Source organism: Piliocolobus tephrosceles, chromosome 5 (genome assembly GCF_002776525.5).
Source record: "Piliocolobus tephrosceles isolate RC106 chromosome 5, ASM277652v3, whole genome shotgun sequence".
Taxonomy (NCBI): Eukaryota; Metazoa; Chordata; class Mammalia; order Primates; family Cercopithecidae; genus Piliocolobus; species Piliocolobus tephrosceles.
In genome coordinates, this window is record NC_045438.1 from 16881435 (window position 1) to 16908029 (window position 26595).

Genomic DNA, 26595 nt, shown 5'->3' on the forward strand with positions numbered 1-26595 from the left:
CCTGAAGTGCTGGGATTACAGGCGTGAGCCACCGCTCCCAGCCTAAAGTGAGCTTTACGATTTTACTTTGTCCCCTGCTATCAAGTCAGTACTTTCAGATATATTCCATTAAAAAAGGGAAAACCTATATTCATCTGCCATGTTAAGAAAATATGATGCTACAGTTCATGAAATCCACATCTGAAATACTACTACAGTGAAGAAGACATGGATTCTGGGAGCAGACAAATGTGAGCTTGAATCTCTAATCCACCACTTATTAATGTAACCTCTCTCTGGACAATTTCCCCACCTACACTATGCAGTTTTTGTGAATGTTAAATGAGGTAAGAAATGTTAAGACTCTAGCATAGCCCTAATACACAGGAAGTACTCAACAAATATTTAAAATAAATATTCATAAAAGTCTCTTTAAGTATCTTTATTTTCCAAATATTCTACCACCCAATGAAAGCATTAAGAAACCAGTTCTTTTCAAATCAGCCATGGCCACAAAACTAACATAGTTAACACAGATTAATATATTGCCAGCATATACAAGCTCACTTGTACATGCCTGTACAAACTGCTGAAGTCCAAAAAATAAAATTTCATCAACTGCAAACATACAGAGCGTGCAAAATATTATAGGCCTTTAGATAGCTTCCAATTCTGTTTACAAGCAAGAAACGGGGGAAAAGTTAATTGGGTAAAATTACTTTAAATGACAATGAGTATCAGCTGAATAAGGTCCCGAACAGCCTGCTGTGTTCACTACAGCACACAGCATGCATGGCCTCCACATGCTTGTGGAATAGAGAATATGAAATTTCCCCAATTTTAGTTGTTCTCTAAAAGGTTTATTACTTTATATTTAAAATGCATTAGTTAAAACTTCAAAAAATGTTTTATTTCTTTATTTTTCATTTAGCTTTAAGTAAAATAGAGACAATCAAAAATGAAAATGAACACTAGAACCTTTTTTTAAACTTTGAAAATCAAGTGAATATTTTCTCAGGCTGGTTTGTGAGTGCATGGGTATTCATTTATTCACGTTTTAAATTAATTACATGTATCTTCAGACACATAACAGTCCCTGGCATAGAGATTGTTTTTGAATGGATGGAAAGAAGAAAGGAAAGGAGGCCTTCCTGCAGTAAGGGAAGAAAGGCAAATGGATGTATGGGAAAAATTATAAATTTGAAAAAAGTATCAGAGAATGAAATTGTCTATATTACAGGCTAAATAACTTATCTGTATATGGTATGAACTGCAGGTTAAGTAACAAGTTAGAAAGCAAGAGAACAGATTTTAAACAAGTCTAACCAACCAGCCACTAAAAAAAAAAAAAAAAAAAAAAATGCAGATACATTTAAAACTCTACCTTTAAATATAAATTTCATTTAAAGAAAAATGTAAAGAGTTAAGAAAAATACTTCAAAAGGCAAATTGTTAAGTTTAAATATGCATATTATATTATTTCACTTTTTATGACAAACTGAGATAAAAAGTACAAAGGACAGCAGATACTTCTGAATGTCACTTGAAAAAATTGCATTTTCAGTTGTACACACCTGAGGTTGAGGAAAGTTATTGGCAAAAACATTTCAGGAGTGTTTATGAAGACTAGAAAAGGTTCAGGGATAGAATACAGAGGGCAGGTTATACTGATTTACAAGAAAGCAGTCATAAGAACTAATACTCATTGGGTATTCACATGTGTTTTTCACAAAAATTCTATAAGGTAAGAATTAGTATTATTCCTTCCATTTTAGAGGATGAAACTGAAGCAGAGAGAGGTTAAATAGCTGGCCGCACAGCTAGTCTGTGGCAAAGCTCAATTAAAACCCAGGCGTCTGCTTCCAGAGTCCCGCTTGCAGACACAAGAGTAGAAACACATACTGAATCAAGTTGAACCATAATACAAATTCATAGCAAACATAAAGAGTATGTGCTTTTCATTTTGACCCAACAAACACCTTTTGAGTGTTTATTATGTGCCAGCTGCAAAACTGTAGCCTCCTTTTTACTTCACGTAATGCTAAATTTACAATCTGTTTTGAGTAGATACTAAAAAATGACTTAAGTCAACCGGGCACGGTGGCTCACACTTGTAATCCCAGCACTTTGGGAGGCCGAGGTGGGCAGATCACGAGGTCAGAAGATCAAGACCATCCTGGCTAACACGGCGAAACCCCCCTCTCTACTAAAAATACAAAAAAATTAGGCGGGTGTGGTGGCGGGCGCCTGTAGTCCCAGCTACTGGGGAGGCTGAGGCAGGAGAATGGTGTGAACCCGGGAGGCGGAGCTTGCAGTGAGCGGAGATCCCGCCACTGCACTCCAGCCTGGAAGACAGAGCAAGACTCCGTCTCAAAAACAACAACAAAAAAAATTAGACATTTAACTCAAGTACAACAGCGTTGACATGATGACATCATAGATATGTATGTAATTTCCCCTCAGCTAACAAAAGTATTTAAATCAAAATAAATTAGAAAATTAGATAGAGTTGCTTTGCCCTGATACTTTCTCATTGTACTGTATTAGTCATCTGGATTATAAGAATAGCAAAGCAAAAGAAGAGGTATTTTTATTGGGTAAAAAAGAGGAGCATAGGATGGCATGAAAGACAGAACATCAAAAGATCATGTGTAATTCACTGTAAATTTGGTAACATGGAAAAAAGTGAATTGTGTTGCAGCCATATCTGTAAGTCCTAATGGCCAGCACAAAGGGGGCTTTTTCTTTCACAGCCAAAAAAAAAAAAAGTGGCCAAATGAATTTTAAGCATTTTCTCTGACAAGTATTTTCATTGTGCTTCTGTTATTCTTCAAAAACAGAAACTGGAATGAGGTTTAAGTTTTGCACTTGGAATGAAATTAGCATGATTGTGTAGTTGGTGTCAGTAAAGAAATTACTTGTTGACTGCTGGCTTTGCTGTACTCTGCTCTACTATTGTAAAATTTGTCAGTCCCGGCTGCCATCTCCCCTTCAAAACCCAAGTTTCCCAATAAAAAGAACCACAGTTGTATGGAATGGGTCGCCAGAGATTTGAACCTCCACAAGCATTACTCCCTGGTCCTGCCCTGCTCTGTAGTCTTCGCAAAAAGACAATGGCAAGTTCACCTCCTACTTGGGACACCCAAAATGAAGCTTAAACAATTCTTCAAAACATGTGTGTTGTTGTGTTGTTTTTTTTTTTTTTTTTTTTTTTTTTTTTTTTAAGTTAAATTAGCTGCTGAATGTATTTTAGCCCAATATAAATTAAGGATATAATCTACCTGACATTGCCTTGAATCGGTTTTTATGCTGTTTACAAGAAGAAATAAAGTTGACCTATTCATTCATCAATGCTTTTTATTTAAAAGGCTCTATTATATGTCCATCCCAGAAAACCAAATATCCATTTTAAAACACACATAGACAAAAATGCTATAGTAGCATGCCAAAAACACTCCCTACAGCATTGGTTTAATTCAAATCCTTACATATATATGATAAACTTAAAAATTCAAAATGTGCTAAGCTGGAGGCATCACACTACCTGACTTCAAACTATACTACAAGGCTATAGTAACCAAAACAGCATGCTACTGGTACCAAAACAGATATATATAGACCAGTGGAACAGAACAGAGGCCTCAGAAATAACACCACACATCTACAACCATCTGAGCTTTTACAAACCTGACAAAAAACAAGCAATGGGGAGAGGATTCCTTATTCAATAAATGATGTTGGGAAAACTGGCTAGCCATATGTAGAAAACTGAAACTGGACCCCTTCCTTACACTTTATACAAAAACTAAATCAAGATGGATTAGAGACTTAATCCTAAGACCTAAACTCATACAAACCCTAGAAGAAAACCTAGGCAATACCATTCAGGACATAGGCATGGGCTAAGACTTCATGATTAAAACACCAAAAGCAATGGCAACAAAAGTCAAAACTGACAAATGGGATCTAAGTAAACTAAAGAGCTTCTGCTCAGCAAAAGAAACTATCATTGGAATGAAGAGGTGACCTACAGAATGGCAGAAAATTGCTGCAATCTATCCATCTGACAAAGGGCTAATATTCAGAATTTACATGGAATTTAAACAAATTTAAAAGAAAAAAACAACACCATCAAAAAGTGGGCAAAGGATATGAAAAGACAATTCTCCAAATAAGACATTTATGTGGCCAACAAACATATGAAAAAAAAGCTCATCATCACTCATCATTAGAGAAATGCAAATCAAAACCACAATGAGATACCATCTCACGTGAGTTAAAATGGCCATCATTAAAAAATCAAGAAACAACAGGTGCTAGAGAGGCTGTGGAGACACAGGAATGCTTTTACACTGTTGGTGGGAGTGTAAATTAGTTCAACCATTGTGGAAGACAGTGTGATGATTCCTCAAGGATCTAGAACCAGAAATACCATTTGACCCAGCAATCCCATTACTGGGTATATACCCAAAGGATTATAAATCATTCTGCCATAAAGACACATGCACACATATGTTTACTGCAGCACTGTTCACAATAGCAAAGACTTGGAATCAACCCAAATGCCCATCAACGGTAGACTGGATAAAGAAAATGTGGCACGTACACACCACAGAATACTATGCAGCCATAAAAAAGGATGTGTTCATGTCCTTTGCAGGGACACGGATGAAGCTGGAAACCATCATTCTCAGCAAACTAACACAGGAACAGAAAACCAAACACTGCGTGTTCTCACTTATAGGTGGGAACGGAACAATGAGAATGCATGGACAAAGAGAGGGGAACATCACACACCGGGACCTGTTGAGGGGAAGAGGGTTAAGGAAGATAGCATTAGGAGAAATACCTAATGTAGATGACGGGTTGATGGGTGCAGCAAACCACCATGGTTAGTGTATACCTACGTAACAAACTTGCATGTTCTGTACATGTATCCCAGAACTTAAAGTATAATGGGGAAAAAAAAAGTTCAAAATGTCCTAGCTAAGAAAGTTGATGGCATGAGTCGGTATTCTGATGGGGTACTACAAAAAAACCTTTAAAAGGAGCCATCAATGAAAATTGCATATATTGACCATTCCATCAGCAAAATCTACGCTAATACTGAGACATTACATTAGTCATATTTCAATTTATTTAAAGTCTTTCTAGTAAACCTTTATGTTTTATAATAAAGACATTTTATTATAACTTGCTAAGATATTTTAAAATGATGATATTCTAAACTGTCCACCTTGTAAGGACACTTACTAATATTATGTGGTATGTGGGTCATTCTGAGTATGTTAAGGATGCAAAATGCAGTCAAAATTCCGAAGACTGAAAACTTTGCTCAGATTCCTTGTTCAGGCATAGCACACAAAATAAATTATTGTAGGTGAGCTAAATAACCAATATTAAAACCTGCACCATATGACAACCTTTTTTTTTTTTTTTTTTTTTTTTTAGACGGAGCCTCTCGCCCAAGCTGGAGTGCAGTGGCCAGATCTCAGCTCACTGCAAGCTCCGCCTCCCGGGTTCACACCATTTTCCTGCCTCAGCCTCCCGAGTAGCTAGGACTACAGGCGCCCACCACCTCGCCCGGCTGGTTTTTTGTATTTTTTTAGTAGAGACGGAGGTTTCACCATGTTAGCCAGGATGGGCTCGATCTCCTGACCTTGTGATCCGCCTGCCTCGGCCTCCCAAAGTGCTGGGTGACAACATTCTTAATCATACTAATTTGTGATGTATACGTTTTCTAACAATTGCTTTCTATGCCAATTACTTTGTATAATATTGTTTTACAAAAATTAGGAAGAACCCTATGGTACTGGATTTGAATTGGAGATAGCATTATAAGTCATCATTTAAGTATACATTTCCTAGCTTTATCCACTGTAAAGGCCTAGAAGGAATAACATCCAAGTTGCAATGAGCACATCTAGTGCTCAGGTCTTAGCTACTAAATACCATTTCACACTGAACAGAACCAGAGTTCCCTGAAGAAGTGGCTGATTCCAGGTCTGAAATAGGAACATACGAAGTAAATAAGGGGAATGTTGTGCAAAGAGAGCGACTGTTTCTGAGACTAATAAAGACATATGAAATACAGTAAGAAAATGTTTCAAAGAATGCATACTGGCCAAATCTGGGTAATTTGAGGACTGGAAATAATAAATACAGCAATAGATTATAACACATTAAATATAAAAAAGAATAGACATGGTAATGTATTATAATACTGAATAGAAAAGGAATCCATGAGTCCTTAATGATACCCAAAGTGAAGCAGAACGAAAAAGTGCGAGCAGAGTGAGGGAAGTTCTTTTCTCTCAGAAGAATTCAAGCTGTAAATATAGACGGAATAGCAGAATTCATGCAAAAATCATCATTTTCTAAGCCCCAAAGCAATAATTCAGGCAAAGATCATCAATGAACAGTAAAACCACTGAATGACAGGGTGTTGAGAAATATATATTCACAAGATCTCAAAGAATCATTCCATGGATTACTCATCACAAAAGAGAAATGATACCTTTCTGGTGGAGACATCTGGCAGACTCCATCTGAACCTAGTGAGCAAATTTAGCATCACCAAAAATAGAAAGGACATACAATGCAATGGTAATTTGTGCCAAGCCAAAGAATCATATACTCACGTGCATAATGTTAAAAAGGACATTTAAAAGGATGGCAGGAGGTAAGTCTGGTGTGGTAAACAAGATCAAATCAAGAATTATGATTATCCCCAATCTACAGGTGAAGAAACTAAAGTTCAGAGAAGTAACTTTGTCAAACTCATGTATCTAGAGATTGGCAAAGCTGGAATTTGAACAAAGTGAGTCAATCCTGAAATTCAGATTCTTTGGACTGTAGAAGCCTGGCAATCCCAGCCATCACTGGGTTTAAGACCCAGGTCCAGCCATATGGAAATGACTCCCTTAAGCCCTAGCCAGTGACTTTAGGGGCCAGCCCTGCAGCTCGCCTGCCCTAGCCTCAGTCCGTCCTTTGTTAGCCTATTTGTCTCTGGATTAGTCCTCTCCTGGGAGTCAAACTAACCTGCCTCCCCACCAAAGTTGGGCAACACCACTGTTACAGAAAAGCTGGCTGGAAGCCTTTGGCTATACTATAGAGTTAAGAAAATTGGCTCAATTATCACACAGATGGACATCTGCAAAGTTAATAAAAGACAGGCCTGTAGAACAACCAAAATTAAATTATTATCATTTCATTGTTCTAGTCCATTTAAACGAATGAAATTGAACATGTGACATACCCATGAAATGCTTGCCCATGTTCCATTATCAGGGCCTCAAATGAAAATCTGTCCTTATTTTAATAAACTTACACCCAGACTTCTGTCATTATACAGCCAAAAACCTACTCCGTTATCTCCAACTAATATGTCTGTCTTGGTCCTTTCAGACTGTTGTAACAAAGCACCTTAGATTGGGTAACCTAAGAACAACAGAAACTTATTTTTTCAGTTCTGAAGGCTGGAAGTCCAAGATCAAAGCACCAGTAGACTCAGCATCTGGTGAAGGCCCCTTCTTCATGGATGAGCCCTTCTGTGTGTCCGCACATGGCTGAAGGGGAAAGCAGGTCTTTGGGGCCTCTTATCAGAGCATTAATTAATCCCATTCTCAGGGTGAAGCCCTCATGGCCTGACCACCTCCCAAAGGCCCCACATTCTAATACCATCTATCTTGGTGATGATGTTCAACATACGAATTTGGGGGCTAAGGGAGGACAAATATTCAGACCACAGAAATGGCCAAAACCAAACACCTGATTTTCTTCCTAAAACTGATCCTCCATTCTTCCATCAAGGCTGAAACCCTGAAGCCATCATTGGCATCTTTGTCTCCTACCTTACAGCTAATACATCAGAAAATCCTGTTGGCCATACCCTGAACAAGTATCCACAATCCTTTTATTTCTCATCCAGTCTACTGCATCCACCAGCCCTTGCCTGGGTTGGCCACTGGCCTCCTAACTTGTCTCCCCGTGTCTGCCCTTTTTCTCCTACAGTCAATTCTCAACACAGTAGTCACAGTGATCTTAGGAAGTCAGATCAGGTCACTTCTCTCCTTAAAACTCTTCAATGAACCAGGTGCCGTGGTTTTACCTGTAATCCCAGCACCTCTGGTGGCTGAGGTGAGAGGATCATCTGAGTCCAGCAGTTCCAGACCACGCTGGGCAACATAGCAAGACTCCTTCTCTATAAAAAATTTTTAAAAACTAGCTGGGTGTGGTGGCACACACCTGTAGTCCCAGCTACTTGGGAGGCTGAGGTGGGAGGGCTGCTTGAGCCCAGGAGGTTGAGGCTGCAAGGAGCCATGATTGTACCACTGCTGTCAGCCTGGGCAACAGAGTGAGACCCTGTCTCAAAAAAATATGTAAGTGAATAAATAAACAAACTCTTCAGTTTCTTCCTGTCTTACTCAGAGAGCAGACAAAATCCTTCGTTGGGTCCTGAATATCCTAGGAGACTTTGCTCTCCTCCTCTACTGACATGGCCTCCTTGCAGTGCCTCCAAATATGCCAGCCATATTCTGAGGCCAAATTTTTGCAATTGCTCTTTCTTCCTTCTGCTCGAAACTTGTTACCAGCTGTCTGTCTGGCTCACCTGCTCTAAATTTTTGCTCAAATTTTACCTTCTTGGTGCAGCCTTCCCTGCCCATGTTAATTAAAATGGTAACTGCCCTTCACTGCTTTTCCTCCGTAACGCTTATCGGCAATCTGACACACCACATATTTTCCTGATTTATTTCTGTCTTATCCCTCCTCTCTTTTAATGCAGGTATCCTGGAGGAAAGTGATTTTATTTTAATCTGTTCCTTCACTGCTGTATTCCCAATTCCTAAAAAAGTTCTTGGCACATAGTAGACACCTGATATCTGTTACATAAATAAATACATGATAAACCCACACATACAGACCATGGATTAAGAAAATTATCCTGTGGATTAAGTTTTTTTATACTCACTTTCTTCTAATATAGAGTACTAAAAGCCAAATCAGGTTTTAATGGAGAACTAGTCACAAAGTTATCTCAATTCTCAAATCGTATGTAGAAAAGTAAGCCGATGAGTCTTTGGCTGTATTTGCACCCAAGCATTTTCCTATGTAAAACTCAGGTTTTGGTCACAAAAATGGTTTCTCCCTTTAGGCTAACTGGGTTGATTGTTAAAGTGACATATGTATGATATTAAATGTGACCAATAAATAGAAGGAAATACTCCCTTAAATATGTCCACACGTAGTACACAAAGACTTACATGCATTTTACAGGACAGAAAAAAACAAACCACTTTAGAAACGGGATGACTACATGTTCCAGTTAACTCTTTTCCAGATAGCTTAATAGCTATGGACAAGATCTCAGCAACATCAAACTGTCACAGACAGGAGAAAAGCTGGATGATACTAGGTTTACTCACAGTTTTTGTGTGTCCTTCATAGGCCCTTAAGTCCCACTTAAATATAATGGAATGTAAATAGAAAGTAACAGAAGAAAGACTGTGAGGCTGGTAAAATGGAAAAGAAAAGAAATGGCAATCTGAGGTCAGCTGTGTGTGACCCACGTGTAAGACTGAGGTCGAACTTGTCTCCCTGTGAACAAAACACTTACGGCAACAAGAGCTCCACTAGCACAGGTCACACTTTGGTCTCTGCTCACCTGAGGCACTCAATGCCACGAGGCAAGACAACAAACCACTCACAACTCTCATTTTAAGAGAGTCTTTTTCCACTTGCTTTGTTGTTGAGGAAAAAACCCCAAACCTGTCCGTTTGCTGATTAGGTTTTACAATACCAACATACACCTTAGCAGTTACTTAAGTATATCTGAGAATGGTGGAATTTATCGTTACAAAGTTTGGAAGTATACTTTACTAATAGTATTTAATTTCTATTCTTCTTATTAACAGATCTTAGAGAGAGAGAGGGAGCACCAACAATATCAAGGAGATCTTAAAAACAGAATGTTTAAGAGTTACATGCAACACATAAGCAATGTTTTCAAAAAGAGAAGAAAGGAAAGGCATTTTTAGCAAAACTGTCTTTAAAATTTTCTAAACTTAAAACACGTGTACAGAAGTTGTTTCATATCATGAAAAATGGAAGTTCATACCTTCCTTTGTAATCAGGGTACAAATGGTATGGCCCCTACTGTGTGACCTTGGGCAATGGACTTATCCTAAGGTTCAGATCTGTAAAATGGTGATAATAATAGTATCAATCTTATAAGGATTGTCATGAAGACTAATAAGGATAATGCACATCAAATTCTTAACATGCCATCTGGAACATGGCAATTAATAAACGGTTCCTTGGATTCTTCTATTAAACTCATACAATAGGCAGAATCACAAACTAATTTTCAAAGAAAAAAATCCATTACTCTTACACATTTTCAAATAAATTAGGAAAATTTAAAACTAATAGCTCTGCACTGGGACCTAGAGGGCCCACTCTTGTCAGCCGCTGGGAGACTGGCTACGGACCTGCCTTCTGTAAGATGAGGGGATGGGGTCAGGACTTCTGGCTCCTTGTACACGTCCAGTTTTCTCTGTGGAATGCTCTCTTTTCTCTTTTCTATCCTATGCAGGCTGCCTCTCCAGTCCTTCAGAAGAGGAGAGAAGCAGTCCTACTATTAGTACTTCCAGATGAGCCTTAACTCTAAGTTAGGCATTCTCATATACTCTAATCTATCTCCCACTGGTAATTTCAGAGTTGCCATAAGACAGCTGTGAAGGAATTGTAAAGGAAATAATCCTAATGAATTGTATGCCAACTCCTCCACTACTGTGACTGCCAGCATTTCTGGCAAACAGTAAATGCTTTGCTGAAAACAAAAGCATACTGAAACAAGCAAACAAGCAGCAGCAGACACAAAACGTAAGCCTTCCCCTTTACAAGGCAAACAAATCTTTATGCACAGTCCTTGCTCAATTCAACTCACTCCCTTGCAATAGCGATGACTCTTTGTCTGTTGCACAAATGCAGAGTGCCTGCATAGTTTTCTCTTCTTCAGTACTACCCTTTCCGAAGCTTCCTTCTGGCAAATTTCAGTTTTAGTTTTCATTCTCTCACCAGTCTCTCTTCTGACTTCTTGGAGTAATGAAAAGTCAGAGGAACCTCTAGAGTCACTGTTTCCATCACTTAACCCATGTCAATTAGGAAAACATAAGGTATGCCTCAGTTACATTTTAGTATCATAAAACTTCTTAGAGAGCCTCGGGGTCTTTAAACAGTGTTAACAGATTACCCGGTAACAGTAAGAACTTCATGAATATTTTTGTTATTATCATATGAGCAAGCAAGCACCCTCCTCACCATATAATGTTGCCATACCAGTTAACCGTCAACTGCTGCGTCACAGGCGGGAGTGGGAGTGTGTCTCTGGCCAACAGTACAGAGCTGGTGAGCGGGCCTCCACGGCCTCCTCCACAGCCTTCCTCCCCGGTTTGGCATCAGTTACACAGACTTGCCTAGGAACGCAGTCTTGCACACATCCTTAGATTACTTTCTTTCTACCTGGAGGCAAAGGTGACACACTGACGGGGTCTCCCATTGCCCAACTCTCAGGCCTAGGATTGGCCAACTGCCCTCCCAACAGATTCCAACTGCTCAAGGCTGAGTGCAAGCTGTTCCCTCCGGCGCCACTGACATCACAGTCCGACCCGGGAATCCTCACCACACCGCACCTCACACACCCCTCCCCAGCCAAAGGCTTTCATCTCTGTCAAATCAACACTTCCCACCCCAAATGAGAATCTGACACATTATAATCACCTTCACTCCTCCACCGAGGATCCCACGAACCACAGAAGACTCACTCGTTTTTCAGGGCTGCATGCTGGGGACACACTGCCAAAACAGGCTGCAGCCCTTCCAAGACGCTCACCACCCGGGAGAGGGAGCGTGGCCGGCCAGGGCAGGGCTCTGAAGGACGATTGTCCAGGAAAATGGAGTGAATGAGTTCTCTGTAAAGTCAGGTTTGAAGCTCAGAGTCCAACTGAACCCAATGAGAAAGTGGGTTGTCTTTTGAGAACGCTTACTTCTTTCTGTTCAAGAAACCAAATTGTGTGTGTGTGGCTGTGCACGCATATACACACAGGCACGTCAATGTTCTGATGTGTCCTTCCATGTACAGGCTGGCATATATTTCTTCACTGTTGCACAGCCAAGCCTCTTCCTCGCTCACTTTCACCCCAGCAGTATCCAGCCATCTTCTCCGGCATTAACTCCCTCATTTGATGTTTCTCTCTGCATCTCACTGAGCTTTCCCACCGGCAGACTTACATCTGCAGCTGTCCTCAGCAGCCTTTCACTCTCACAGTATGTGCTGTATAATGGCCTTGAGACTGCTTTATCAAGGACACAAGGTAATTGCCTTCAGCAGGACCTGAAGGACCTGCTAAACTCCTTTTAACTACTCTGACATGATTGCATCAAGTCAAGTCAGACAGTGGTATTTTCAAAAATTGCTCCTGCTCTCTTCCCTCCATTCCTGACTCACAAATAAGCACCGAATTCTTTAAATATATCTGATGTTGGAAGCAAGATTAGCTAAGTCCAGTGCTCAAAGGTTTAAATATGTTATATGGTTTGGCTATGTCCCCACTCAAATCTCAACTTGAATTGTATCTCCCAGAATTCCCAAGTGTTGTGGGTGGGACCCAGGGGGAGATAATTGAATCATGGGAGCTGGTCTTTCCCAGACTGGTCTTTCCGATGCTACTCTCATGATAGAGAATAAGTCTCATGAAATCTGATGGGTTTTTCAGGGGTTTCCACTTTTGCTGCTTCTTCAGTTTTTCTTTTGCTACTACCATGTAAGAAGTGTCTTTCACCTCCTGCCATGATTCTGAGGCCTCCCCAGCCACATGGAACTGAAAGTCCAATTAAACCTCTTTTTCTTCCCAGTCTCGGGTATGCCTTTATCAGCAGTGTGAAAATGGACTAATATAATATGATTAAAGTATTTTTTCTTTAGCTACCCAAATATAACAATTACATTTTTTACAGTTTTATATTACACATAATTTGCTAACATTGAGTGCCCGCTGTGTACTGCACAGTATTTTATGTGACTTAGTGGCATTGTAATATGAAATACTTATACCAGCCCTATGAGGTAGATAAATGAAAGAATTGGTAGACTCCCATACTTTTAAGATCCAATTGCCCTGTCCTTTAAATTCCTTTCACAAGAGTAATTATTTTCAAGATTTCCTAGTCTTTAGATGCCACAGCCCCCTAAAGTTTTCATGTTAAGAACTTGCTAACAGATAACTACTTAGTGTTTCTCAAAATTTACACAGATTAGTCAGGGAGGTTCTCTTCTGCTTTCTAAAATTTTCATTTATTTGCTCTTAGGTACATTAAAGAATCATTAGGGTCCACCATGCCTATCCCATTTATTAATTATAGTTTATAATTATGTAGCCTCCTCTCAAAGCCCCTAAAAATAAAGAGTCCCGTAACAGAAGAGCCTCATCTACCACCGCAACGTCTCATCCCACCCTGTCCTGTTGGCAATAATTATTGTTCTATGCTAGACGACAGAAAGCCATGGGAAAAATCCTTTTTGTAACCAATATATTTAAAACAGACACTAAGATCAGGATCTACTAAGCAAAAGAGGTTAGTAAGTTTGTCCTTGGGTCAGAGTCTCTTCCTTCAGCCCTTTTCTCCCCGGTCCCACAGTTCATTTCTGTTTTCACTAGCCCCCAGCCTCAGCATTCTCCGTGGGCTTGGACACTGACAGCAGAAAGTGGGGCCATAAATCAATCAAGTAAGGCATGCTGCAAACTCGGGCAGAGGTGGGCCTTGGCCCACCCCAATCTTTCTCATGCCTCTTTCTCAACCAAGCGTCCCAGGAGGCAGCTACCAGCCCATGCGAGTGGGCTCTGGGGAATAATCCACATGTCTCCTTTCAGTCTCTCCCAGGGGAACTTCGATTCCAGAGAAAGAAATGTAGCACCAGAGTGCCCTTCCAAATGTGCAATTTCAGTCACCGTAGAAACTGAGTGGGAACAGCATTTTTGGGCAGGAAGCTATGTTTCAGGGCCCAGCATGTGGACAGGCCCCTTCCAAGGTCCTGGGAATGACCTCAGCGATGAGTTCACATTATCACGTTTTGGGGAAATTTGAAAACGTAAGGTACTTTTGTATTCTTTTCCATAAGTAGGGCACCCATATGATAAAAAGATCAAGCCCCCAAAAATCCAGCGGTCCTAAATCATATCTTGTACAAGTGTGAGGCTCAGGAGGGTCCCTCATGCCTACCTACTTGATGGGTTTATAAGTAGACAGCCTCCTCTCAAAGTCCCTAAAAACAAAGCGTCCTATCACTGAAGAGCCTCATCTACCACCGCAACATTTCATCCCATTCTGTCCTGTTGGCAATAATTATTAGTCTATGCTAGACAGACTATAAAAAATCTAACCTAGTTTGTATTACTTTTTCTTCATGTAACATCAGAAGTTCTTTTCCCCAAAATATGAAAGCAAAATTAGGTTAAATTTTAGAAGAGGGAAAATAAGAAGTAAAAATATGTTTTATTTTAAAAACAACAGGAAAAGTAGTTACTAATGATGCACATCCTTTTCAAATGTATCTGGAACCAACTTTGACAAGCTACGGGCATCTTTTAGAAACTATATTGTCCAAAGACTCTGCATCAGTAAGTGTAGAATAGGGGCCATGAAGCTCCTCCATACGATTCTGCCATCCAGCCATGTTGAGGAACCCCTGCAGGAGACGTCTGCAGTTCTATCCCCTAGCAACTCTTTAAAAACTCACTGATGCTTTATCATATTTTAGCATTGTCCTTTAGCGACATAAGGTCAAGGCCCCTGTAACACACATGTTAGTAAGCAGGAAAGAGTGAAAACATAGCATCAGAGAAATAACATTTAACAGCAAAAATGACACTTCTAACAACTCATTTTGTAGTTGAAAGGCAATGTAGTGAAAACATAGGAAACAGCCATAATAAAAGGCTTCTGAGTAATAGAGGAAAGTCTTCCAGAAAGCATTTGGTTCTTAAGGCATATTGTTATTTCCTGAGGTACCCTTTAAGTCTCTCCTAAGTGGCTCAGATGAAAGGCCCCGCCGAGAATCTAGGAGGGGGCAGTGTCCCAGTGAGGCCTCTGGGGAGGGCCCATGCTCTGTGTCCCGTGCACAGAGCGACTTCACCGTAGTCATAGGCACGATGACCCCTAATGGCATTGAAAATGGAGAGAAAGGGGGCAAGTTCAATGACGTACGTGTTATTTCTGAAGTTGCTACTTTTTACAACAACAAAAAATCGGCACTAACTTAAATATTTATCCACTAGGGCATGGATGAATAAAAGGTAGTATATGTAACAACTGAATACTCGCCCTCAATCTGCTGAAACAGGAACGAAAACCATGGGACTGATCATCCAAACTGGAGCAATTTCCACTTGTTTAACCCAATGCTTACAAATCACGCTCTTTCTAGGACACATAGAAAGTGTAACAATCAGACACACACATAAAGAAAATATTTAGGATTCACCAAGAAAAATATATAACAAAGAAATAGGGAGGTCTTCCTCTGCCACCAAGTCTAAAACTTAGGTTCTATCCTAGCACCCATTTCTTCTCATTTGTAATCTTTATCAGCAAATGTATTTTATCAGTAAACTCTTAACAGCACATTTGTTTATGACTATTCATTTAATTGTCTTCATGGGTCTGCAGTAAAGCACTGGGAGGTTAGGGACCATTGAATCCCCAAGGATAATACAGCACCTGGCAAACAGCAGACCCCCCACCCTGCCATAAATACTTTCAATAAGTGAATCAATGACCATAGTTTCAAGCACCATTCACATTTTGATACCTTACAAATACTCAGCTCCAGTTCATCCTCCTGGTCCAGCTGAGTAGCTGACATCAGTCCCTTCTGGTCCAGCTGACTAGCTGACATGCCCACATGAGTGTCCACAAGCTACCTGAGAAGACTCCACTTACTCTCAAAAAAAAAAAAAAAAAAAAAAAGGTGTTACTGTTACTATACTGTCAAAAGCTTGCAGAGACAGCTACACAAGAGCGTCCTGGATAACATTACTTGTAAAAGTAGATATAAAGAAATAACCAGAAACCTCCTACATGGAATGGATACAACTTACCCTTTTACACTAAGGTGTAAAGCAGATCTCTTAGGTGCTTCAGTGGAAAGCTGGAGAGCTGCTTGCGCTATGTTACTAAACACAAAAGGAAGCTGCTAAGGGTACCGTTCTGTTTAAGATGATCATTACACACACATGTGGTTTTCAATGTAGAGGAAAAAAATTAATAGGGTCTTATGTGGGTGGTGGAATTTGTTAGCTTACTTTGAAGATTTTCCACATTGTTTGAGTTTTTAAAGTGAATAATTCCTACATAGAAAGCTGGACAGTTAGAAAACAAAACAATAAACTTTCCCTATTCTCAAACTGTATTACAAACAACTCTCCAGTCACCAAATTAGAAGTGTGGTAGCTCTCCTGAACCCCCTTCTTTGCCTCATTCATTACATTTCACCACGGGAATATGTCTTATCATTTTTCATTGCTTCATTTTGCTCATACCTGTTCTCTTTCCATCTCCTCTGCCTGAATTTAAGCCTTCATCATCTCTCTCTACAGCAGTCTACAAACTGGCTTCCTTCCTTTCATCTGTGACTCCTGCCAATCCTTGACATTGTTTCCATGCTTCTGGAACCCATATTAAAATCAAAACAGGCCGGGTGCGGTGGCTCCCACCTGTAATCCCAGCACCTTGGGAGGCTGAGGCAGGCGGATCATGAGGTCAGGAGATCGAGACCATACTGGCAAACACGGTGAAACTCCATCTCTATTAAAAATACAAAAAATTAGCCGAGCACGGTGGCGGGCACCTGTAGTCCCAGCTACTCGGGAGGCTGAGGCAGGAGAATGGCGTGAACCCGGGAGGCGGAGCTTGCAGTGAGCGGAGATCGCGCCACTGCCCTCTAGCCTGGGCGACTGAGCGAGACTCTGTCTCAAAAAACAAACAAACAACCAAACAAAGCCACACAGCTCGGAATGAGCCCTTCCACTCATTCTGAATGGCCTGTGCAGCCGCGTTCAAGCGGCTGGGGTTGCCTGTGGCACCTGCACAGTACATCTCCTACCATTTTTCCCACAGTGCTCCGCATTGTTCTAAAAATAAGTTTTCTGTAGTTCCCAATGTTTCACAGTTTGTTCATGCTATTTCCCTTATCCTGGAATGTATTGCCCTTGTCCTCCAGTTAGAGTAGAATTACTTCTGTTTAAGAACTCAAGTCAAACACCACCTCCTCCTCCACATAACTTCTGCTCCTTTTCCCTCAAGTCAGTCTCTGGCTCCTTCCTTTGTGGTCTCCGTGAATCTTCCACTGAAGCAACACGGAAACCACACACAAACTGTCATTTGTGGCAGGCTGTTGAGTGCCTAGGGCTTCAAATGCTTTGGCACATGCAGTGCTACTACTGTTTTGAGGTAGGTGGCCGTCGACATCTTATAGAAGTTAGAAATGTCCCCATTTTTGGAATAGAAGACAGAAAGCTTGGAGAGTGGGGAGAGAGACACTTGTCCAAGACCACATAATGAGAAAGACATAATTAAAAATACAAAAAATTAGCCGAGCACGGTGGCGGGCACCTATAGTCCCAGCTACTCGGGAGGCTGAGGCAGGAGAATGGCGTGAACCCGGGAGGCGGAGCTTGCAGTGAGCGGAGATCGCGCCACTGCCCTCTAGCCTGGGCGACTGAGCGAGACTCTGTCTCAAAAAACAAACAAACAACCAAACAAAGCCACACAGCTCGGAATGTGGTTTTGATTCTAAATCTTTCTAGCACCCACTGTGCTGTACAACCTTTATTAATGTGTCATTGTACTCACTTGCTTGAATTTCTCCTTCTCCCTATAATATCCTTATTTTCTCATGGACCGGGATTATTCCTGATTCATCTTTTGATCCTCAGACCTAGTACAGAGCTGGGCACGCAGCAGGTGCGTGGGGATGTGTGTTGAGTAATGCAGCCAAGGGAGCTGGGGAGAGTGCAGTCATTAGGAGTCACCCAGTCTGACCTTGAGCAAATTATTAACATCGCGAACAAGCAAAAAAAAAACATAAATAAAGCACCAGCCACACAGTCTGGGGCACAGTAAGTTCTCAAAAATACTACCAACAATTACAGTAACACTGAGGAAAGAGAAGCTCATTAGAGGGGCATGTGTCAGTCCGTCAGAGCTAAGTGTTGCTGAAGTAATAAACTATCCCAGGATCTTAGTAACTGAAAACACCCAGGATTGGTTTTTCACTCACTGTCCACATCCATGAAGTTCGGAGGAGTCTCCTTCCTCTGCCTCGTACTCACTCAGGAATGCAAGACCAAACGCCACATGGAACAGCACTGGCTACCACCGCAGCAGGAGATGGGAGCGTAGGAAAGTGTGCATTGCCTATTAAAGACTTCCACAGGTCAGTAATACACCTCACTTCCTTCCACCTGCTATTGATCACAGCAACTCACATCATAAACTTGCAATCTTACCTCATACCCAGGAGAAAAACCAGAAATACCACATCACTAATGACTACAGTGGGAACAGAGAAACATTTCTTAAGAGTAGGGAAGTGTACCAGGTACAGCAAGTAGGAGAAAGGCTTCGGGTAGCCACAAAAATTGTAAAAAATGTCAACAGATAAAACAGTAAGTATGAGGAAAATCACCTGCAGCTTGGTGTGACTGGACCATGGAGTGCGTGCAGTGCATGCAGGAGCTTAGGTGGAAGAACAGGCTGAGTCAGGTTGTTAAGGACTTTTCTGCTCTATTACTAATCATAAGATGGGTGGGAGCCCAGAGGATCAACATGATAATATCTGTTATTGAATAGGATCACTCTGGCAACACCTTAGGGCTCTTCATATTCCAATATAATATACATATTTATCCTAATGTACTTATTCTGTTGTTACCTTGTCATTATCTAGTTTCTTGCTTCCCAACTTGGAAGTAGTTTTGTTAAAAATGCTTTCAAAATACTTACTTCACTTTAAAAAAGAACGTATTGAACTTTCGGAAATCCACTGACTGCAGGGCCTGATGGTGCTAATGATGCACAAGTCTCCTCTGCACAAGGAGCACGTATTACACACCCAATGCCTTGAGTTAATGTGGATAGCAATGCTTTAGTTGCAATTACACCCGTGCACAGCATAATGATGTTTTGGTCAACAACGGACCAAAGATATATGAGATGGTCCCATAATATTATAACGAAACTTAAAAATATTTATTGACTGATGATGCGGTAGCCTTCCTAATGGTATAGCACAACACATTATCTTTTTAATGTTCAGATATACTTGGCATACACAAATATCTACCACTGGGTTACAGGTGCCTGCAGTATTCAGTACAGTCACATGCTGCATAGGGATGGCAGCCTAGGAGCATTAGGCTACACACAGAGCCTAGGCGTGTGGCGGGCTGTACCATCTAAGTTTGCTAAGTGCACTCAGTGATACACAATGAGGACGTCACCTAGTGATGCCTGTCTCAGAAGGTATCCCAATTGTTAAGCGACACATAACTGTATTTAAATATCAAGACAACAGTTTCAGAGCCTGACGCTGGGCAGCTGCAGCGTGAAAAGAGTTTCCTGTATGTGAAATGTGTCTCCAAATGAGTTGGATAACATTTTGGAGATTCATTCAGTTTCTAAGGATGAAATGCAGCACACTTTTAACTGCATCGACTTTAGACAGCTCTCCATCACCTATGTATCTGCTGTCATCCAGAATCCAGATCTGATGTTCAAGCGGGCCCTGAAATTCCCTTCAACGTCAGTGTCACCCCATCACACCCAAGTCTCTGGTCCTCAGCTGAGTTTTCAGAGCACAGAAGGGGAATGACCCACATGAGTCTGTGCTACATGATGAGATGATGCCACAATGTCCCTCCCAGGTCTCATATTAATATTCTATGAACAGTTATTTTAATGAGAGTATTGCTTTTGCTCCCATAAATGAAAACTTGCAGAACTTTTTACTACAATGCCCAGCTTGTAGGCAATGAGCCCACCGTGGTGGCCGACCTCATGGACACCTCTCCTCTCCTTTAAATGACTTAAGAAGAAGTGGCCTTCAAAACTTTTCTAAGTTCTACCTCTATTTATGAGAAACCATAAAACAATAGAAAGATCACATTGCACAAGGAATCAGAAAATCTTTTTCTGGTTTAAGTCCCTGTCCTTAAATTCCCATGTGAACTTTAGCAAGCGGCCTAAGTTCTCTGCAAATTACCTCACCTCAGCTCTCCTCTCCATAAAATAAGGAACACTACTAGTCTACCTTAAGAGACTTCCAATCGGGAGAGCTGCGGGCCTACGTCAGCGTTAAAGCAAATCCTAATGCTATTCCTAGCCCTTGCTTCTGCTTGTCTCTCTCAAAATAGTGTTTCTTTCCACTGAATAAAATTCCAATATGTTTGTTTTTTCAAAAGATCCTTTTGACTGCAAGAAACAAAAGCCCAATTCATACTAACAAGCAAAAAACCAAAAGGTAATTTATTGACCCATGAAGGAGTCACCTGGAGCTGTGGCAAACTGTGTATGAAAAGGAAATACATGATTGTTGTACTAAGCCATTGAGAATTTCATAGCACTTGTTACTGAATGAGAACCTCACCTGTCCTGACTGATAAGCTGACTTCTTTTCAGGACTGAAAACATATCCTCCCCTGCTTACCAACCACAGTGAAATGTGAGAACTGCTACTCCGGGTGTCCTCCTGCCAGGCCTGAGGAAGGGCTCTGATGAGCCTTACCGTGGTGGAATCCCAGACCTCGATGAGTGGATACAACCATGTACCAGGCACACACCATGTGCCTTCCAAAGCGGCACGAGATCTGAGGCTGTGCCCGGAAGGAGCAGGGAAAGCTGAATGGAGTGTGAATAAGCAATAATGGCTACTGTCCAGAGAATTCTCTGTCTCTCAACTAAACCTCTGAGCAGTCAATCACCTGCTAGCCTATCAGCATCCCTGCTGTAGCCACTACACATTTTCATTTCCTTGAAAACACACAGGAAAATCCTTCATATACACAAATACAATTTTCTGTAAGAAAGTCTGACACAATGTTTGGATTAAACGAGTTATATTTATTGTATACAACCATAAGTATAATGAAGATAATGTACTGTTTAGGTTTGATCTCCTTCATTCAGAAACAACTCTCTTATCCAGCCAGTGAAGCAATTAACCAAATTCAATTTGAAAAGTATACTGTCATCAGTAATAACTTCAAACAGCTTCACTGGTTGCCAGTATTGGACACCACTTTTCCCTGCTTCTTTTACACACTTCACACATCCTCATCTCCCTCGTGATGAAACACATACGTTACCGACATGCAAAAGACAACTCAAATTTCACTTACAGTTTAAAAAAAATCACGGTATAGTGAACAATCATTATTAACGACTAATATCTACAGAAGCCCATCCAGGCTAAACTGCCTTTCATAAACGGTATCTAGACCAAATGAGATTTATATCGCTCAGAGAATAAGAGAAAGTATGTTTTTGATGGAAAACATTTGCTATTCTCCTATCACTCTAAACTATGGCAACCGTAGGGGAGGATGTTTTCTTTCATCCCCTTCCCCAACCCAACAAAATGTAAGCGAACATCAGGTACGCTCTGCTCCTTAATCCCACACACTTTTACAACAGTCCTCACTTTAGAAAATGATGTGAGAAATAAACACGGATTTTTTTTTTTTTTTCTCTTGAGACACAATCTCACTCTGTCACCGAGGCTGGAGTGCAGTGGCATGATCTTGGCTCACCACAACCTCTGCCTCCCGGGTTCAAGCAATTCTCTTGCCTCAGCCTCCGAGTAACTGGGACTACAGGCGCCTGCCACCACGCCCGGCCAATTTTTGTATTTTCAGTAGAGATGGGGTTTCGCCATGTTGGCCAGGCTGGTCTCAAAAGCCTGACCTTAGGTGATCCACCCACACTGCCTCCCAAAGTGCTGGGATCACCGGCGTGAGCCACTGCGCCTGGACATATTTTTGTCTCATGTTGAGATGAATACAAATTAAAGTATACTTCAAGAACCAGTACTAAAATAATGCAAGATATATCTTTCCAGCAAGAATGTCTCACCTTACCACGTGTCTTTCTTAACTATAAACATATCTAAGTATCAACACACCAAAAACCAAAATCTTAGTGTTTTAATAGGGCATAAATTCAAAAATGTGATTCATAAATAGCATAAGAACTATTAGTGAGTCCTTTAACATTTGCAGTCAGTAACAATGTTTATAGATGAAAATACATTCAAATTTGATACATCAAATATTTAAAATGAACAGAAAAGCATAATTTCTCTTTAGAGGATAGTTTCTTTTTTATTTTAACCAATTTTTCTTCACATAGGCACACTTTCAACTGGAAAACAAATCCCTTATTTTGATTCTATCCCTTGTATTATATAACAAAAGGTTATGTTAGTTTTCCAACAGAAACTGCCTTTAAAAGAGTAATTCTATATTTTTTTGCATGTGTTCAGGTTTTTTTTTAATGTATCACATTCCATAATCCAGTATTCAATGGACCAAATACTTGATTATAATCAAGAAATTGCCTATTAGGGGACACCCAGGAAGTCACAGAATTTCAGAGGTTATAAAACACTATTATTCAGACGGGCGTGGTGGCTCACCCTGTAATCCCAGCACTTTGGGAGGCCAAGGTGGACAGATTGCTTGAGCTGAGGAGTTTGAGACCAGCCTGGGCAACATGGCAAAACTCCATCTCTACAAAAACACAAAAGTTAGCCAGGTGTGGTGGTACACACCTATAGTCCCAGCTACCCGGGAAGCTAAGGTAGGGGGATTGCTTGAGCCAGGAGGTTGAGGCTGCAGTGAGCCAAGATTGCACCACTGCATTCTACCCCGGGTGACAGAGCAAGACTCTGTCTCAAAAATAATAATAATAAAACACTATTTTTCAAAACTAAGTGTGAAATTACCTAAGTGATTGTCACGATGTAGCACTGAATTTCCCTTCTGAATAGCAATATTCAGAAGATAGAGTAAAAGATCAAGTTAAAGATAGAGTAATACTTTAACAAATAATACTCCAGCCCTTATTTCCCTCTCCAGCTTCAGACTCCAACATTAACTGCTAATACCAACTTGCTGTCTCTTATCTGTCCAACAAGCACTTCAAAATCTCTTGACCCAAAACTGAACTCAACATCTCCCGCCCCAAACCAGCCCTTCCTTCCTCCTCCATTCCCCTTTTCGCACAGTCGCGCATCATCCACCCAACTGCCCACACTCAAAACTGGAGGCCAGCCTGGGACGCTGGCCCTGCTCCTGCTTCTGCTGTGTGCAACCATTAAGCACTAAGTTGTACTGATTATGTGGCTCAGACATCTCGCAAACATTTCCACTTTCACCTCTTTTGTCAGCTACTAACTCCCAAACACTTTGCTGGTTTAGTCCACCACTCTACTGACTACTCTCTGCCTTCTTCAGTTTTATTCCTCAAAACCGCTGTTTGTAATGGCCAAAGCAATCCTTGTAAACTGCGAATTTAATGTAATTCCTCATACTCTCATCCTTAAAAAACTTTAGTCAGTCCTCATCATTTTTGGATAAAGTCAAAGCTGTTAATATGGCTCATAAAACCTCCAAAAATCTGACCCCCAAGTCACCTCTTCAGCTTCATCTCCAACCACCCACCTTCCTAGGATAACTCCAAGCAAGCAGGTATTGATGTCCAGCTCCAGGAACACGCCATGCGTGCCTCTCACATCTGTCCTCACACGCCACTTCCTTCCTCTTCTAGAATATCTACCCTCTGGCAACACCATCTCCATCCCAGCCTGGTTAACTTTACTTGTCGTTTAAACCTCACTTTAATATGATTAATTCCAGCAAAGATTTTCCCTAACACAGCAAGCCTGCATTATGTGTTCCCATTGTATCTTATCAGGACACAAGGACTATCTTTATTTTGTTCACTGTTGTATTTCCAGCATCTAGCAGAATTCTTGGCACATAGAATTCTGTGGCATATAGACACTCAGAAAAAAATCTGAATGGCTGATTAAATGGCACAAAATGGAGAAAACATTTTAAAATCCTCAGTCTCACTGACTCTCCTGATCAAATAGAAGTAAGGAATGCTGAGTGCAGGGGTCATTCACTACAAAAAAAAAAAAAAAAAAAGTAATAAGAATCCACGTGAAGTGTTAAACCCATTGAGCAGAATTTATAGAAATATATGTAAAATAAGCCGGGTGCGGAGGCTCACACCTGTAATCCCAGCACTTTGGGAGGCCAAGGCAGGCAGATCACAAGGTCAGCAGTTTGAGACCAGTCTGGCCAACATGGTGAAACCCCGTCTCTACTAAAAAATTAGCCGGGTGCAGTGGTGGGCACCTGTAATTCCAGCTACTCAGGAGGCTGAGGCAGGAGAATCGCTTGAACCCGGGAGGCGGACGTTGCAGTGAGCTGAGATTGCACCACTGCACTCCAGCCTGGGTGACAGAGCAAGACTCCATCTCGGGGAGAAAAAAAAAAAAGAAAAGAAATATGTGTAAAATAAGTCATTTAATTCCATTCATTATTTTTAGATAAATCACATTCGGTAAGTTTACTGAATCATAACAATTATGTACATCCTATCAATTTAAATCTGTCAGTTTTCTAGAAACACATTTTATTCAGATACTCTCAACAAACTGAAGAATATTTCTAACACCAAAGTGATGAAAATAAGTCTGCATTTTTCTATGTGTGGCACATAGAAGCAAAAAGCAAAATGATCAGTTGATGATGAAAGCAATAGGATATTTGCACTTTGCTGGGTTTTTTAAAAGAAGAAACTTTTTAAATGATAAATCATTAGATATGTGAGTCTGAGGTCCTTTTAAAAATGACATATCAAAATATTTAAAGAAAGTTTTATTTTAAAAGTCCTTTTCATAAAGTAATAATTTATTCATAATAATAAGTTATTTGGTCAGTTTAAATTAATTTTACTCAGTTACTACCCAGTTTATTTTACTGAAATTCGCATGTGTTTTCACACTCCCGCTGCTTCTCTCAGATGTCACACAGCATCCACTGTGAGACTGCACCATGTCAGCCCTGCCTGTGGTCACTTTCATTTTCTGGTTCCTATGATCTAACCTCATGTTCTCATTGGGTTTGCAGCATTGCAGGGGAATGCATGAATCCACACCCTGAAGACCAGAACGGAGGGAAATAAAGCTAAATCTATTTTTATTGATTCACATTGGATATTTTAAAGCCCTGATCTGATTTTTTACCCACAAATTAAAATTTTTTTCCTTCCATTTTATGCCCAGTTTACAGTTTGCAAGTATTGACTTCCTAGTAAGCTGTTTCAACCTAATTCCTCTGTCTTCCTTTTCAAGTTCACAGAAGGCATTTTCCAAGTCAGTTGTGTTTCCATCTCCTACTTGACCCTATCCACGTGACACAGGGTGCACGGCCACAGAATTAAACGTGAGCAGTAGCTGCCTGTGTATCTCCTTTCATACCCAGAATCCTCCCAGGAACTAACTGATACAACGATTCTGAAAATAAGAGCTCCCTGTGTGTGTGAGAAAGGGAGGAAACTTCCTCAACCATATTTAGCCAAGAAACAGTGTAAGTCCCCAAGGAGCAGTCTTCAGCAGCCATTGCATGATTCCATGAAGTAGCTGCTCCTTGACAGGCAGTAGTAAAACACTTTTTTAAAAAACATTCCATGTTTTCCTTCAAGTAGTTTTCACTCCTTTAGAAAAATGTTTTCTTTAGGCCTACAGCCTAAAGGAAGGGTGATGTTTTGTGAATTTTTCTAAAGTTTGTGTTTGTCAGATTAAACAATGTACAGGTAATGCACATGGAGAAGCCAATATCATGTTAATAATGCCCTTGGCCTGGATGCAAAATTAATATCCTACAAGCAAATTATTATACAGCCACTGAGTTTCAAAGACTAGCTTCTTCTAGCACAAATGAATTATTGCATTCATAGACTACTTATTATAATCAGTTTTTCCTGAGCCCAAAATCTCAAAATGCACTACAGTTTCCTACTCAAATAGATGAAAATTAGAGCTGATCTCTATTCAACAAAGAGAAAGGCACACATGACACCGTGCACCACCAGTTTTCACAAAACATTTAAAACTCTGCACCAAAATTTGAGAACAGAGAATTTCTTGGTGTATTTTACTGAAAATAAACATATATTGTTTAATTACACTGGCAAACTTCTCTTGAATGAATGCAAAATGAGTCAATGCTATTTCTGTATTGGATGTCCAGAATCAAAGCTATGGGAAAACCTTCGAGAAAATATATCTTAATACTAGAGATATTCTCAACAATGAAAGAAAAGACTGACATCTCCTCGAATGCACAGTGCTTTCTCCCGTGTAGTTACCTTTAACATCCTTAAATGGAAATGCCAGGAGAAGCTCTGGGACAACAGTAAGTAAAAAAAGCCCAAGCGTCCATTCATTCTTAGCAAAGGAAGAGTTACTTCCTGTCACCTCACCCATTA

General features: G+C 40.5%; 1 protein-coding gene across 10 annotated transcripts in view; it reads right to left on the reverse strand.

Moving 5' to 3' along the window:
• Positions 1–26595, reverse strand: part of PDE10A (phosphodiesterase 10A) — a 333920-nt gene that overhangs the window by 256245 nt on the left and 51080 nt on the right. The window contains exon 3 of one of the 10 annotated variants that reach the window (XM_023223602.1): positions 16578–16703. The exons of 7 other annotated variants lie outside the window; for them this stretch is intronic. The gene's annotated coding sequence lies outside the window, so the exon portion shown is untranslated. Of the gene's footprint in view, positions 1–11760; positions 12366–16577; positions 16704–20743; positions 20887–26595 lie in introns of those variants that run through there. 2 more of the 10 variants (XM_023223599.1, XM_023223605.1) reach the window with 2 other exon arrangements.